At 47.4% G+C, this 14,977-nt stretch overlaps 1 pseudogene; it reads right to left on the reverse strand.

Moving 5' to 3' along the window:
- Positions 1 to 5,304: 5,304 nt before the first annotated feature.
- Positions 5,305 to 5,384, reverse strand: LOC121854819 (annotated as a pseudogene).
- Positions 5,385 to 14,977: the final 9,593 nt, after the last annotated feature.

A 14,977-nucleotide genomic window follows, 5' to 3' on the forward strand; every position in this document is an offset into this window, starting at 1 on the left:
GTAGTGGTCAGTGTACAGGTGGTGGTGGTCAGTGTACAGGTGGTAGTGGTCGGTGTACAGGTAGTGGTCAGTGTACAGATGGTGGTGGTCAGTGTACTGGTGGTAGTGGTCAGTGTACAGGTGGTGGTGGTCAGTGTACAGGTGGTGGTGGTCAGTGTACAGGTGGGGTGGTCAGTGTGCAGGTGGTGATGGTCAGTGTACAGATGGTGGTGGTCAGTGTAGGTGGTGATGGTCAGTGTACAGGTGGTGGTGGTCAGTGTACAGGTGGTGATGGTCAGTGTACAGGTGGTGGTGGTCAGTGTACAGATGGTGGTGGTCAGTGTACAGGTGGTGGTGGTCAGTGTACAGGTGGTGATGGTCAGTGTACAGGTGGTGGTGGTCAGTGTACAGGTGGTGATGGTCAGTGTACAGGTGGTGGTGGTCAGTGTACAGGTGGTGGTGGTCAGTGTACAGCTGGTGTGTCAGTGCAGGTGGTGGTCAGTGTACAGGTGGTGGTGGTCAGTGTACAGGTGGTGGTGGTCAGTGTACAGCTGGTGGTGGTCAGTGTACAGGTGGTGGTGGTCAGTGTACGGGTGGTGGTGGTCAGTGTACAGGTGGTGGTGGTCAGTGTACAGGTGGTGATGGTCAGTGTAGGTGGTGGTGGTCAGTGTACAGGTGGTGGTGGTCAGTGTACAGGTGGTGATGGTCAGTGTAGAGGTGGTGGTGGTCAGTGTGGGGTGGTGGTGGTGGTAGTCAGTGCAGAGTGGTGGTGGGTAGTGTACAGGTGGTGGTGGTCAGTGTACAGGTGGTGGTGGTCAGTGTACAGGTGGTGGTGGTCAGTGTACAGGTGGTGGTGGTCAGTGTATGGTGGTGATGGTCAGTGTAGGTGGTGGTGGTCAGTGTACAGGTGGTGGTGGTGGTGGTGGTCAGTGTACAGCTGGTGGTGGTCAGTGTACAGGTGGTGGTGGTCAGTGTACAGGTGGTGGTGGTCAGTGTACATGGTGGTTCAGTGTACAGGTGGTGGTGGTCAGTGTACAGGTGGTGGTGGTCAGTGTACAGGTGGTGGTGGTGGTCAGTGTGACAGCTGGTGGTGGTCAGTGTACAGGTGGTGGTAGTGAAACAGATGGTTATTACGGCTAGTGATGAGTGTTACACTGATGAATATTTCAGCATATAGATGGAAGCAGAAATTGTTGTGGCCTCGTGTTAGGTGTTGGCCTCTGTGTTATGTTGTTGCCTCGTGTGAAGAGTGCGTTGTGGCCTCGTGTGATGTGGCTTCGTGTTATGTCGGCCTCGTGTGTTTGTGGCCTCTGTGTTGTGGCCTCGTGTTTTGTGGCCTGAGTGTTATGGCCTCGTGCTGTGGCCTCGTGTTTTGAGGCCTCTTGTTAGGTGTGTTGTGGCCTCGTGTTTAGAGTTTGTTGTGGCCTCGTGTTAAGAGTTTGTTGGGGCCTCGTGTTGAGTTTGTTGTGGCCTCGTGTTAGAAGTGCGTTGCGACCTCGTGTTAGAGGGGTTGTGGTCTCGTGTGTTGTGGCTTCGTGTTATTTGTGGCCTCGTGTTATGTTGTGGCCTAGTGTATGTTGTGGCCTCGTGTTAAAACTGTGTTGTGGCCTCAAGTTAAGTGTTGTGGCCTCGAGCCAAAAGAGTAAGTACTGGCCTCGCGTTAAAAGATTGCGTTGTGGCCTCACGTTAAAAGAGTGTGTTGTGGCCTCAAGTTAAGAGTGTTACAGGCTTGAGTCAAAAGTGTGTACTGGCCTCGCGTTAAAAGAGTGCGTTGTGGCCTCACGTTAAAAGAGTGTGTTGTGGCCTCAAGTTAAGAGTGTGTTTACAGGCTTCGAGTCAAAAAAGTGTACTGGCCTGCGTTAAAAAGGTGCGTAGTGGCCTCGAGTCAAAAAAGTGTGTACTGGCCTCGCGTTAAAAGAGTTCGTAGTGGCCGAGTTGAAAAGAGTGTGTTCGCTATGAATACTAACATGAAATACGCTCCAAAGTTTGTATGAAAAACTGTAATTTTGTGTGCAAGTTACAGCCAATGATAATGTTCAGGCCGCCGAGTTACTCCACACAACTAGTTACTCCACACAGCGAGTTACTCCACAATAGAGTTACTCACGACGAGTTACTCCACATGGTGAGTTATTCCACACGGTGAGTTCTCACACAGCGAGTTACTCCACACAACGAGTTACTCCACAGCGAGTTACTCCACACAACGAGTTACTCCAAACAGCGAGTTACTCGACATGATGAGTTACTCCATACAATGAGTTACTCCATGCGACAGGTTACTCCACATGGTGAGTTATTCCACACGGTGAGTTACTCACACAGCAGGACCTCACACAACGAGTTACTCCAAACAGCGAGTTACTCCACACGACGAGTTACTCCACAATGAGAACACTCCATGCGACGAGTTACTCCACGCGACGAGTTACTCCACGTGACGAGTTACTCCACGCGACAAGTTACTCCACTCGACGAGTTACTCCACACGATGAGTTATTCCACTTGAGTTACTCCATACGATAAGTTACCCCACACGACGAGTTACTCCACATGGCGATTAACTAAACACAAGTTACTCCACAGGCTGAGTTACTCCACACGCCGGGTAGCAACATGAGAAACAGCCGTGTAATAATGTGTTAGGGGCGTATTATCTCCGGTGTTACCCGCAGGAGTTCTTGGCTGTGTGAGGTGGCATTAGCACACCAAAGGAAGGTGACATGGTGTGGTGTGGTGTTTAGTATGGTGTGGTGTGGTGTGTGGTGTGGTGTTTAGCATGGTGTGGTGTGGTGTGGTGTTTAGCATGGTGTGGTGTGGTGTTTAGCATGGTGTGGTGTGGTGTTTAGTATGGTGTGGTGTGGTGTTTAGCATGGTGGTGTGTGGTGTCGTGTTTAGTATGGTGTGGTGTTTAGCATGGTGTGGTGTGGTGTGTGGTGTGGTGTGGTGTTTAGCATGGTGTGGTGTTGTGGTGTGGTGTGGTGTGTGGTGTGGTGTTTAGCATGGTGTGGTGTGGTGTGTGGTGTGGTGTGGTGTGTGGTGTGGTGTTTAGCATGGTGTGGTGTGGTGTGTTTAGCATGGTGTGGTGTGGTGTGTGTGTGGTGTGGTGTGTGGTGTGGTGTTATGGTGTGGTGTGGTGTGTGGTGTGGTGTGGTGTTTAGCATGGTGTGGTGTTTAGCATGGTGTGGTGTGGTGTGGTGTGGTGTTTAGCATGGTGTGGTGTGGTGTGGTGTTTAAGTATGGTGTGGTGTGGTGTGTGGTGTGGTGTGTGGTGTGGTGTGGTGTGGTGTGGTGTGTGGTGTGGTGTGGTGTTTAGCATGGTGTGGTGTTTAGCATGGTGTGGTGTGGTGTGTGGTGTGGTGTTTAGCATGGTGTGGTGTGGTGTGGTGTTTAGCATGGTGTGGTGTGGTGTTTAGTATGGTGTGGTGTGGTGTTTAGCATGGTGTGGTGTGGTGTCGTGTTTAGTATGGTGTGGTGTTTAGCATGGTGTGGTGTGGTGTGTGGTGTGGTGTGGTGTTTAGCATGGTGTGGTGTGGTGTTAGTAGGGTGTGGTGTGGTGTTTAGTATGGTGTGGTGTGGTCGGTGGGTGTGGTGTGTGGGTGTGGTGTTTAGTATGGTGTGGTGTGGTGTTTAGTATGGTGTGGTGTGGTGTTTAGTATGGTGTGGTGTGGTGCTTAGTATGGTGTGGTGTGGTGTTATGGGGTGTGGTGTTGGGTGGCGTAGTGTAGTGTGATGTTTGATGTGGTGTGGTGGTGTGGTGTGGTGTTTAGTATGGTGTGGTGTGGTGTTATGGGGTGTGGTGTTGGGTGGCGTAGTGTGGTGTGGTGTTGTGGCGTGGTGTGGTGTGGTGTGTGGCGTGGTGTGGTGTGGTGTTATGGGTGTGGTGTTGGGTGGCGTAGTGTGGTGTGGTGTTGTGTGACGTGGTGTGGTGTGGTGTTGGGGTGTGTGGTGGTTGGTGTGGTGTGGAGGAGGTTTCATTCCTCAGTCCAGTCCTCTCCCTCCTCCTCCTCCTTTCTCCTGTACTTACTACCCACCACCCACCCATTCACTCACCCACCTACCCTGCCTCATCACTCACCCACCTACCCACCACCAAACACCCACCCACTCACCCATCCACCACCCACCCACCACCCACCCACCCGCCCATCACTCACCCACCCACCCACCCACCCACATCATCACCCACTCCACCATCCACACCCACCCACTCACCCATTCACCACCCACCCCACCCACCACACACCACCCACTCACACACCCACCCATCACCACCCACCCACCCACCCACCACACACCCACCACCCACCACCACACACACACCCACTCCACCCACCTCACACACCCACCACCCACCCACCCACCCACCCTATCACTCACCACCCACCCCACCCACTACCCACCCATCCTATCACTACCCACCCACCCACACACCCACACTATCACTCACCCACCACCACCCACCACACACCCACCTACCACCCACTCACACACCACCCATCCACCCACCCACCCACCCTATCACCACCTCACCTACCCACCCACTCACCCACCCATCCTATCACTCACCCACCCACTCACACACCCACCCTATCACTCACCCACGCACTCACTCACCCAATCACGCACTCTTCGGCAGTAAAAAGTAATAGAATATCAAATAATTTCAATCGTGATGTATTTGCATTTTTCACGTTCAAAGCTGCCAATGAAAGGTATTGAAACCTACTGTACGTGTCGTAATTTATTAATGACATCCAGTAATAACATTCATATAGTGTAGTACAGAGAGAGAGAGAGAGAGAGAGAGAGAGAGAGAGTTATACTGTACACATGAATGGAGGGACGGAGGAGGGAAGGATGTACACTAATGCATAAGGAAAGGGTAGAAGGGTGGGAGGTTACAATGTTAGAAGGGAAGACGAGAGTACAGTACATGCCACAGAAAGTTTAAATAACTATAAAACCAACTCAATTGACGCTACTAACCTCTTACGCTGGTTGAGGAGACATCACTTCATGGGCTGCCAACCAACCTGTGGCGTAGAACAACAATATTAGTATATGAGAGAGAGAGAGAGAGAGAGAGAGAGAGAGAGAGAGAGAGACTCACGGCAGCCCTAGGACAAATTTTTAACGTAGTTTCGTACGCTGAATATAACCAAGGAAATTAAGAGCTGTACCTGTGTGATTTATGTTAAAGCTCAACCTCTCATCACTTGACTTCTGAAGATTAGGTTAGGTTTTTTTTTTTTTTTTTACGGAGATTAGCCCACCCGGGTACAGGTCACTGACCCACAATGGGGCCTGGGGCGAAAATGTAATACTAATAAAAAAAAGTTTTCAACTAGCAATAATCGCACCTCGGATAAAACTCATTGGTTACGATACTGCCACTGCAGGATGTAAGGGGGTGCCCAATAAACTAGCTCTCCGGGGCAATCTGTAAAATCTGTAACTAATAAAAAATTTAATTATAATTAGTTCAAGTAAATAGAATTTATTATAATAAAAATTTAAAATAATAATAATAATAATAATAATAATAATAATAATAATAATAATAATATAATAATAATAATAATAATAATAATAATTATTATTATACTGTAATAATAATAAAGAACCATACAGAAATACAAAATGAAAAAAGACCAAGAGTGATAAATGATTTATGTATGTTGTGTTGTCAAAGTGAGAGAAACAGCTGAGACCCTGAAATTGTGTGTAAATGAGGCAGAAAGTCAGATGAGCAACCTGGGTCTTGGTCACATTGTGATGCCACATGGCATCAGGGTCTACCATTAGACAACACATTATGCTTCCAATATCTTCCCAGGTTAGGTTAGGTTAGGTTAGGTTAGGTTAGCGTAAAGGTATTGAATCTTTACCTGAATTAAGTTGGGGGTCTCATCATCAAGTGTCTTTATAAAATTAAATTACTATACGTTGAATGTTGAGCTCAGAAGCCAGACAGAATAATGCAATGTTTCTAGTAATAAACTGTCGTCATTCTTGAGTTAATCTGTGTTTACTGTTTACGTGAGAACCTGACCAAGAAGATAATATAAACAAAGCGGCCAAAGTTTCGCATCTTTCATGAGACATCTTCAGGACCTTACCTCTGAAGATGTCTTCATACATATTATTCTTTACGAGGTACTTGACTAAAAGTGTCCTCCCTCACTCCAACAGTTCTCCCTCACTCCAACAGTTCTCACCTGACAGTTCTCCTCACCCAACAGTTCCCCTCACCCAACAGTCCTCCCTCACCCAACAGTTCTCCTCACCCAACAGTTCTCCTCACTCCAACAGTTCTCCCTCACTCCAACAGTCTCCCTCACCCAGCAGTTCTCCCTCACTCCAACAGTCATCCTCACCCAACAGTCCTCCTCACTCCAACAGTCCTCCCTCACTCCAACAGTTCTCCTCACTCCAACAGTTCTCCTCCTCACCCAACAGTTCTCCCTCACCCAACAGTTCTCCTCCTCCAGCAGTCTCCTCACTCCAGCAGTTCTCTCACCCAACAGCTCCTCCTCACCCAACAGTTCTCCCTCACTCCAACAGTCCTCCCTCACCCAGCAGTTCTCCCTCACTCCAACAGTCATCCTCACTCAACAGTCCTCCTCCACCCAACAGTTCCTCCTTCATTCCCAACAGTTCTCCCCACTCCAACAGCCTCACCTCCTCACCCAACAGTCCTCCCTCACCCAGCAGTTCTCCCTCACCCAACAGTTCTCCCTCACTCCAACAGTCCTCCCCACTCCAACAGTTCCTCCCTCACCCAACAGTTCTCCCTCACCCAACAGTCCTCCTCACTCCAACAGTTCCACCCAACAGTTCTCCTCACTCCAGTGCCTCCCACCCAACAGTCCTCCTCACTCTAACAGTTCTCCCTCACCCAACAGTCCCCTCCCAACAGTTCTCTCACTCCAACAGTTCTCCTCACCCAACAGTCATCCTCACCCAACAGCTCCCTCCTCACTCCAACAGTTCTCCCTCACCCAACAGTTCCTCCCTCACCCAACAGTCCTCCCTCACTCCAACAGTTCTCCTCACCCAACAGTTCTCCTCACTCCAACAGTCCTCCTCACTCCAACAGTTCCCCCCACTCCAACAGTTCTCCTCACTCCAACAGTCATCCCTCACTCCAACAGTTCTCCTCACTCCAACAGTCCTCCCCACTCCAACAGTTCTCCCACCCAACAGCTCCCTCACCCAACAGTCATCCCTCACCCAACACCATCCTCACTCCAACAGTTCTCCCCACTCCAACAGTCCCCACTCCAACAGTCATCCTCACTCCAACAGTTCTCCTCACTCCAACAGTCTCCTCACCCAACAGTCCTCCTCACCCAACAGTTCTCCCACCCAAACAGTTCTCCCTCACTCCAACAGTTCTCCCTCACTCCAACAGCTCCCTCACTCCAACAGTTCTCCTCACCCAACAGTTCTCCTCACCAACAGTCCTCCTCACTCCAACAGTTCTCCCCCACTCCAACAGTTCTCCCTCACCCAACAGTCATCCCTCACTCCAACAGTTCTCCTCACTCCAACAGTCATCCTCACTCCAACAGTCTCCTCACCCAACAGTCCTCCTCACCCAACAGTTCTCCTCACCCAACAGTTCTCCTCACTCCAACAGCCTCACCCAACAGTCCTCCTCACTCCAACAGTCCTCACTCCAACAGTCCTCCCTTACCCCAACAGTTCTCCTCACTCCAACAGTCATCCTCACTCCAACAGTTCTCCTTCACTCCAACAGTCATCCCTCACTCCAACAGTTCTCCCTCACTCCAACAGTCCTCCCTCACTCCAACAGTTCTCCCTCACTCCAACAGTTCTCCCTCACTCCAACAGTTCTCCCTCACTCCAACAGCTACTAGAGAGATCGTCCACATTTGAAGACCAATAAAATTTTTACTACCACTAAACGTCGAATATTACTGAGGTAGAGTTAATGGTCCTGGTGAGGTAGAGTTAATGGTCCTGCTGAGATAATGGTCCTGGTGAGGTAGAGTTAATGGTCCTGCTGAATTAATGGTCCCAGTAAGTTAATGGTCCTAGTGAGTTAATGGTCCTGGTGAGTTAATGGTCCTGGTGAGTTAATGGTCCTGTTGAGTTAATGGTCCTGGTGAGTTAATGGCCCTGGTGAGGTATAGTTAATGGTCCTGGTGAGGTAGAGTTAGTGGTCCTGCTGAGTTAATGATCCTGGTGATTTAATGGTCCTGGTTAGTTAATGGTCCTGGTGAGTTTATAGTCCTGGTGAGTTAATGGTCCTGTTAAGTTAATGGTCCTGGTGAGTTAATGGTCCACACTCAATCAACTCTAACAAACTCAATCAACTTTAACACACTCAAATCTTTCAATATCCTTCAAAGGTATACTGTCATGCATTATATACTCGAATATATATGAATAACACCATGCATACATACATACATACATACATACATACATACATACATACATACAATCTTATCAAATCATACGAGTCTACATACCAATATCTATGTATACCACTATGAATAAACATATGAAGGGATGATATCATTCAGTACCTCAGGTGGATATGACACTTACTACCAAATTTACCTCTACAGAACTCACCTGAATAATTAATGACTCACTCTTGTTAACCTGAGACTCATTGATGGTTAAATGAGTAAATGGAAATACTGATTCATGTCCCTAATGTAAAGGTTTTATTTTGATGTTGAAAAAAATATATATATTCAGAAATTTATGATTATTCACATTTTTTTTTTTTTTTTTTGGGGGGGGTGGTGGGGTGGGCAAATCTAGTTGGAAAAAGTATTGAAGGGTGATGTTGTGGTAGTTTAGGTGATGTTGTGGTAGTTTAGGGTGATGTTGTGGTAGTTTAGGTGATGTTGTGGTAATTTAGGTGATGTTGTAGTAGTTTAGGTGATGTTGTGGTAGTATAAGTGAGGTTGGTACATTAGGTAATGTTGTGGTAGTTTAGGTGATGTTGTGGTAGTTTAGGGATGTTGTGGCAGTTTAAGTGATGTTGTGGTAGTTTAGGTGATGTTGTGGTAGTTTAAAGTGATGTTGTGGTAGTTTAGGTGATGTTGTGGTAGTTTAGGTGATGTTGTGGTAGTTTAGGGTGATGCTGTGGTAGTTTAGGGTGATGTTGTGTTAGTTTAGGTGATGTTGTGGTAGTTTAGGGTGATGTTGTGGTAGTTTAGGGTGATGTTGTGGTAGTTTAGGTGATGTTGTGGTAGTTTAGGTGATGTTGTAGTAGTTTAGTGATGTTGTGGTAGTATAAGTGAGGTTGGTACATTAGGTAAATGTTGTGGTAGTTTAGGTGATGTTGTGGTAGTTGAAGTGATGTTGTGGGTAGTTTAAGTGATGTTGTGGTAGTTTAAGTGATGTTGTGGTAGTTTAGGTGATGTTGTGGTAGTATAGGTGATGTTGTGGTAGTTTAGGTGATGTTGTGGTAGTTTAGGGTGATGTTGTGGTAGTTTAGGGTGATGTTGCGGTAGTTTAGGTGATGTTGTGGTAGTTTAGGTGATGTTGTGGTAGTTTAAGTGATGTTGTGGTAGTTTAGGTGATGTTGTGGTATTTAGGGTGATGTTGTGGTAGTTTAAGCGATGTTGTGGTAGTTTAGGGTGATGTTGTGGTAGTTTAGGTGATGTTGTGGTAGTTTAGGTGATGTTGTGGTAGTTTAAGTGATGTTGTGGTAGTTTAAGTGATGTTGTGGTAGTTTAGGTGATGTTGTGGTAGTTTAGGTGATGTTGTGGTAGTTTAGGTGATGTTGTGGTAGTTTAGGGTGATGTGTTGTGGTAGTTTAGGTGATGTTGTGGTAGTTTGGTGATGTTGTGGTAGTTTAAGGATGCTGTGGTAGTTTAAGTGATGTTGTGGTAGTTTAAGTGATGTTGTGGTAGTTTAAGTGATGTTGTGGTAGTTTAAGTGATGTTGTGGTAGCTTAGGTGATGTTGTGGTAGCTTAGGTGATGTTGTGGTAGTTTAAGTGATGTTGTGGTAGTTTAGGTGATGTTGTGGTAGTTTAAGTGATGTTGTGGTAGTTTAGGTGATGGGTAGTTGGGTGATGTTGTGGTAGTTTAAGTGATGTTGTGGTAGTTTAGGTGATGTTGTGGTAGTTTAGGGTGATGTTGTGGTAGTTTAGGTGATGTTGTGGTAGTTTAGGTGATGTTGTGGTAGTTTAGTGATGTTGTGGTAGTTAGTATGATGTTGTGGTAGTTTATATATCCTATGTTTATGTACACTGTACATTAACATAGGAGATACTGCACATTAACATAGGAGATACTGCACATTAACATAGGAGATACTGCACATTAACATAGGAGATACTGTACATTAACATAGGAGATACTGTACATTAACATAGGAGATACTGCACATTAACATAGGAGATACTGCACATTAACATAGGAGATACTGTACATTGTGTAGATGTGTTAAAGTGAAAAAAGGATAAAGTTTATAATGGTCACTGACTCTTGTTATTATTTTGCCAACCCCCTGCAGTGGATATTCACCTGAAACGAGTCGACCAATCACGTGCTTCCTCGGATTTGGCCCAATTACAAGCTTGGACTGAACAGAGTATAGGTGAAGTGGGAGCCTTGGTGAAGTGAGAGCCTTGGTGAAGTGGGAGCCTTGGTGAAGTGGGAGCCTTGGTGAAGTGGGAGCCTTGGTGAAGTGGGAGCCTTGGTGAAGTGGGAGCCTTGGTGAAGTGGGAGCCTTGGTGAAGTGGGAGCCTTGGTAAAGTGGGAGCCCAGGTTAAACGGGAGCGTAGGTGAAACGGGAGCCCAATGAAACGGGAACTCAGGTGAAGTGGATGCTTAGGTGACGCAGCAGCAGTAGTTAGGAAATATCACTGAGCCACTACTGGTTACAATGAAACTCCCTCACCAAGACAACTTCTCTCTCACTTAGATAACGAGACAAAAACAAACTTATGAATCTCTGAAAATCCACAACTAGAATCCCTAACACGACCAAAAGTACACTTACATCTAGAATGTAGTGTACTTATTGGGTATAGTGGAGAAAGCACCAGCCAGCCATACCTCACCAGTATAAGTAATCACTCGTAATTAAGTCAGCCCCCCCAGCCCCACCACACTAATACTGTAGGTAAGAGCCACAGAGCCACTCTCCCTCCCGCCACAACCACATCCTCAGCCACTCGCCATCTTACTCACAAATTACTCATATTACTGCCAAACACACGCCCCCCCCCCCTCTCGTGGCTGTTATATCCTGTCGTGAAGAACCTCAACGTGAAGTCTCCACGACCTACTCAGAGCTGTCTGGTTTAGTGTAAGATGAACAGTTGGAGAATGATGATGATCCTTACTACTACTACTACTACTACTACTTTTTTTTTTTTTTTTTTTTTTTTTAAGTGGCCTCCAGCCTCCCCCAATAGCCACACCTTCGCCACCATTTATTTACCTTAATATTAAATATCCTAATACATAAGCAACTATCCTATCTGTGTTAAATTAGTTGAGCCGCAGATCGATGCGGCATTCGGTGACTGTAGCCTCATAGTCGATATCTGCAGCAGTTGACGGAGTAGGGGCAGAAGCTCTCGTTCCCCTGAGGCAGAGCAAAGCCGACCGAAGGAGAGAGAAGGACAGTCGACATCTCATCCAGGCTGTGACATAACTTCTGGGCTGCTGCTTCTGTTCGGAGATCAGCTCCGCGAGTCTGGCGTAGAAACATCTTGCGCTTGGGCCCATCCCACCAGAGGTTGTGAACACTAGCGGAGTGAAGCTGCCTTGATCGACATTTTGAATTCTCTCCCCATATGCCCTTCTCTTGTCGTTCTCGTTCCTCCTATGTGCAGCATCGAGAGCTAGGTTACGGTGACAAACGGCCATGGGATCAAAAATCCTGATGTCGAAGAAGGCTCGCTGTCCCCGCGTCCAGAATCCTCGAGCACTGACGTCCACACGGGCTTCGTTAGATGTGTTTGAAGTCCTGTGTTGGAGGATCTCGCCATCCAGTGGAAGGAGGGTCGGTTCTACCATGACGTCCCGGCAGGTTTCCTTCAACATATTTGCTGTGAGATCCCTTACCTCGTCATGCCTCATGCATATGAAGCCCCCCTTCTTGCAAACCATGGCGTGATCGCCATCATAGGAATAGCCACACACGCATTGGGAGGGCAAACCATCTACTGGCCAACCGTACCTTAGAGCAATGGCATCTGTAAATTCTTGTTTGTTAAGGCTGAAACCATTTGCCCTTATCGGTAACGTAGTTAACCAGTTCGAGGCGCCCACCTCCTGCGCTATAGCTACTTTTTTTGTCAGATTTTCTGGAACCTGCAGCAATAATTGCTGCAACATGTCATTTTGGCAGTGCTGCCGATCTGTTGTAATGGATCTACGGATCTTATTAACTTCGCTGGTGTCCACTTCCCCTGTTGCATTCTGGGCTATTATGTGGTCAGTGAGGGCTGCCGTGAGCTTAAGTGAATTTTGATGTTCAGAGTCAGCAATCTCCTCTGGATTAGTTAGTCCCATCCCTCCCAGTCTTGGTGGAAGTGCAAGAAGTGTTCTTTCTACTGGGGTTAAGTCGTGGTGTTTCACTAGTTTGGGAATGAACTTGACACTGATTGCTTCTTCCAAAGGGTGGAGGAGGGGTCGGATCTCAGGGATGGTACGCATCAGGTAGTTCCAACGATGCTTGACTCCATGTGTGAATGCTGCAAAGGCCGCATGTGGCTCTGTGTTAGCAATCTCCGATAGAGCATGGATTTCGCTAACCCACTCGTTCACCTTTCCCCCTACGTACTGGGTCTTGAAGTCCGTAGTGCCAATTACTGCGCCTAGATGTCTTTGGCCGTCCTTAGTTATTTTGACCTCACTTTCGCCGAAAACCTCCACAGCCCGATCATAATGATCTGGCTTCACGATGAGGAAGGATTTGCTGGCGTTTGGGTGGTACCCTATTTGTGGACCTCGCGATGTTACCAGGTCCCACCACTTTTTGATGTCCTCCACTTTTCCTGCTCCTGTGAGGTCATCAGCATATGCCACTTGTTTGACCCCAGTTGTTTCATACTTTATTTCTTGTTGGAGCACTGATAGGCCTATTGCATACATTGCCATTGCAACGGGGTCTCCCTGTGTTGTTCCCTCGGTCGACTGTAGGATGGTATCACCTCGTAGAGCCTTGTTGTTTACTACGTAGAGGTCTGAAGGATTCCTATACGAATTTTCAACATACATCGCAAAGCTAGGACACTTGATCTTGATGTTGTGCAGTGCCGCCTTGCGGTTAAGTATGTTGAATGCGTTTGAAGCATCCACCAGGAGAACGGCCTCACAATCACGCTGCTCAAATATCAATCTCATGGCGTGAATGGCCGCCTCCCCACCAGCCTGGTGGCCAGCACACACTTGTAGGTTCCCTGCTGCTGCCCTGACATCATCCTTTACCACCTCCATTATACACTTTCCGATGATCCGCCTCAGCACTTCCCCCACCCCTATAGGTCTACATCCTGGTTTCTTTTCCAGAGGAATAAGGCGGCAGGCCGTCAGAGCCTGGAGGTGATGGCAGCAAGAGGATGCAAGCTTTCTTGCAAGGGTGGCAATGGCAGTGCAGAGATCGCTTGCTACAGGGCCAAACTTGTTTGTGCTGAGGATGACTCTCCAACCGTTTGCATCCAGACCTGAAGGGCCGGCTCCGCCTCGAGTCTTCAGTGCCTTTTTCCACACCATCTCTCCTGTTATTTTCTCGAACAGGACAGCGTTTGGTGGGATATAAGCACCCTGGAGCCTGATGCCTTCATCTTCGCTTGCAGGGGGATGTTTCTCTTTCAATAGTTTTAATGTCGCTCTGTTTATTGGCATCACTCCACCGGAGGATTCATGTGTGAGAGATCTTACCGCGAGAGACACTTTTCCCACACGCATTTTGTTTCCAAATTGTCTTGCCACGTCATCGGTGTTTTGCTTTCCGTCACCCGTAGATTTTAGTCTCTCCTGCAGTGTTCTTGCTTCACATAGGAGATCATCTAGGGCCCCAGTCTGCCACATTGTCAACCTTCTCTTCATTGCTGCCACATTTTCTTTGTGCTTAGCCTTTGTGTGTGTCCTCTGACAAAATAGATGTGGTATTATTGCCAGTATTTGAAGAGCTAGGGGGGCGAGGAAGCGGTCCTGAGTGTAATCAGTCATGAAGTGAGTCATCTCCCGAATCATTTCTTTGGTGGCCGCACACTTGGGTGGTTCAAATAAGTTAGCGGGCGACCACTTGACAATTTCTGAGTAGGTTTCTTTGACCCATACGCCTGCATTTTCCATCGACATGCCATTCCACTGAGGCGGCTGTCTCTCATTCTCCTCGTGGACACCTGCTACTGAGGGAGCAGCATTTATTAGTACTACATTATCGGGTTGAGTAGACTCACTGCTATCATTTCGGATATCATCGGGTAGTTGGGTCCCGGCGATATCCACTGTGGCCGCCTGTGTCGGCTCCCTGCGACGTGGGTTCCGACACTGGTCTAGCTTCCTGCAATTCACACATGGTCGGTTATTTCTCGCACAAACACAATTTGTGCAGTTTTGGTTCGGGCTAGCACAGACGCAGCAAGGAATGTTACCAGGCATAATAAATACCTCACATCATTGTACTCTGTGATCTATTAATCTCTTATAAGCAACACCTGAAGATTATCCCCCACCTTATTTCATCTTAAGATCCATCACCCCAAAGTTAATCTAACCTAACCTACCATAACATAACACAACCTAATCTAACCTTACCTAATCTAACCTAACATAACTTAACCCAACCCCTAGGTAGCGTTAAGGAGTTTAATCATCAGGTGAAATAACTTGAGGACTCTAATCCTCAGGTGATCCGATTATTATTATTATCACCTACTTGAAGAGTGTGACCACAGGTACTGCCGCCGTGTGCCACCTGGATAAACTAAGTGAACCTTCCCACCCCTGACAAATGAGCTGTGAGTCGCCATAATCCGA

This window comes from Homarus americanus, unplaced genomic scaffold, assembly GCF_018991925.1.
Source record: "Homarus americanus isolate GMGI-L3 unplaced genomic scaffold, GMGI_Hamer_2.0 scaffold53233, whole genome shotgun sequence".
NCBI classification, from domain to species: domain Eukaryota; kingdom Metazoa; phylum Arthropoda; class Malacostraca; order Decapoda; family Nephropidae; genus Homarus; species Homarus americanus.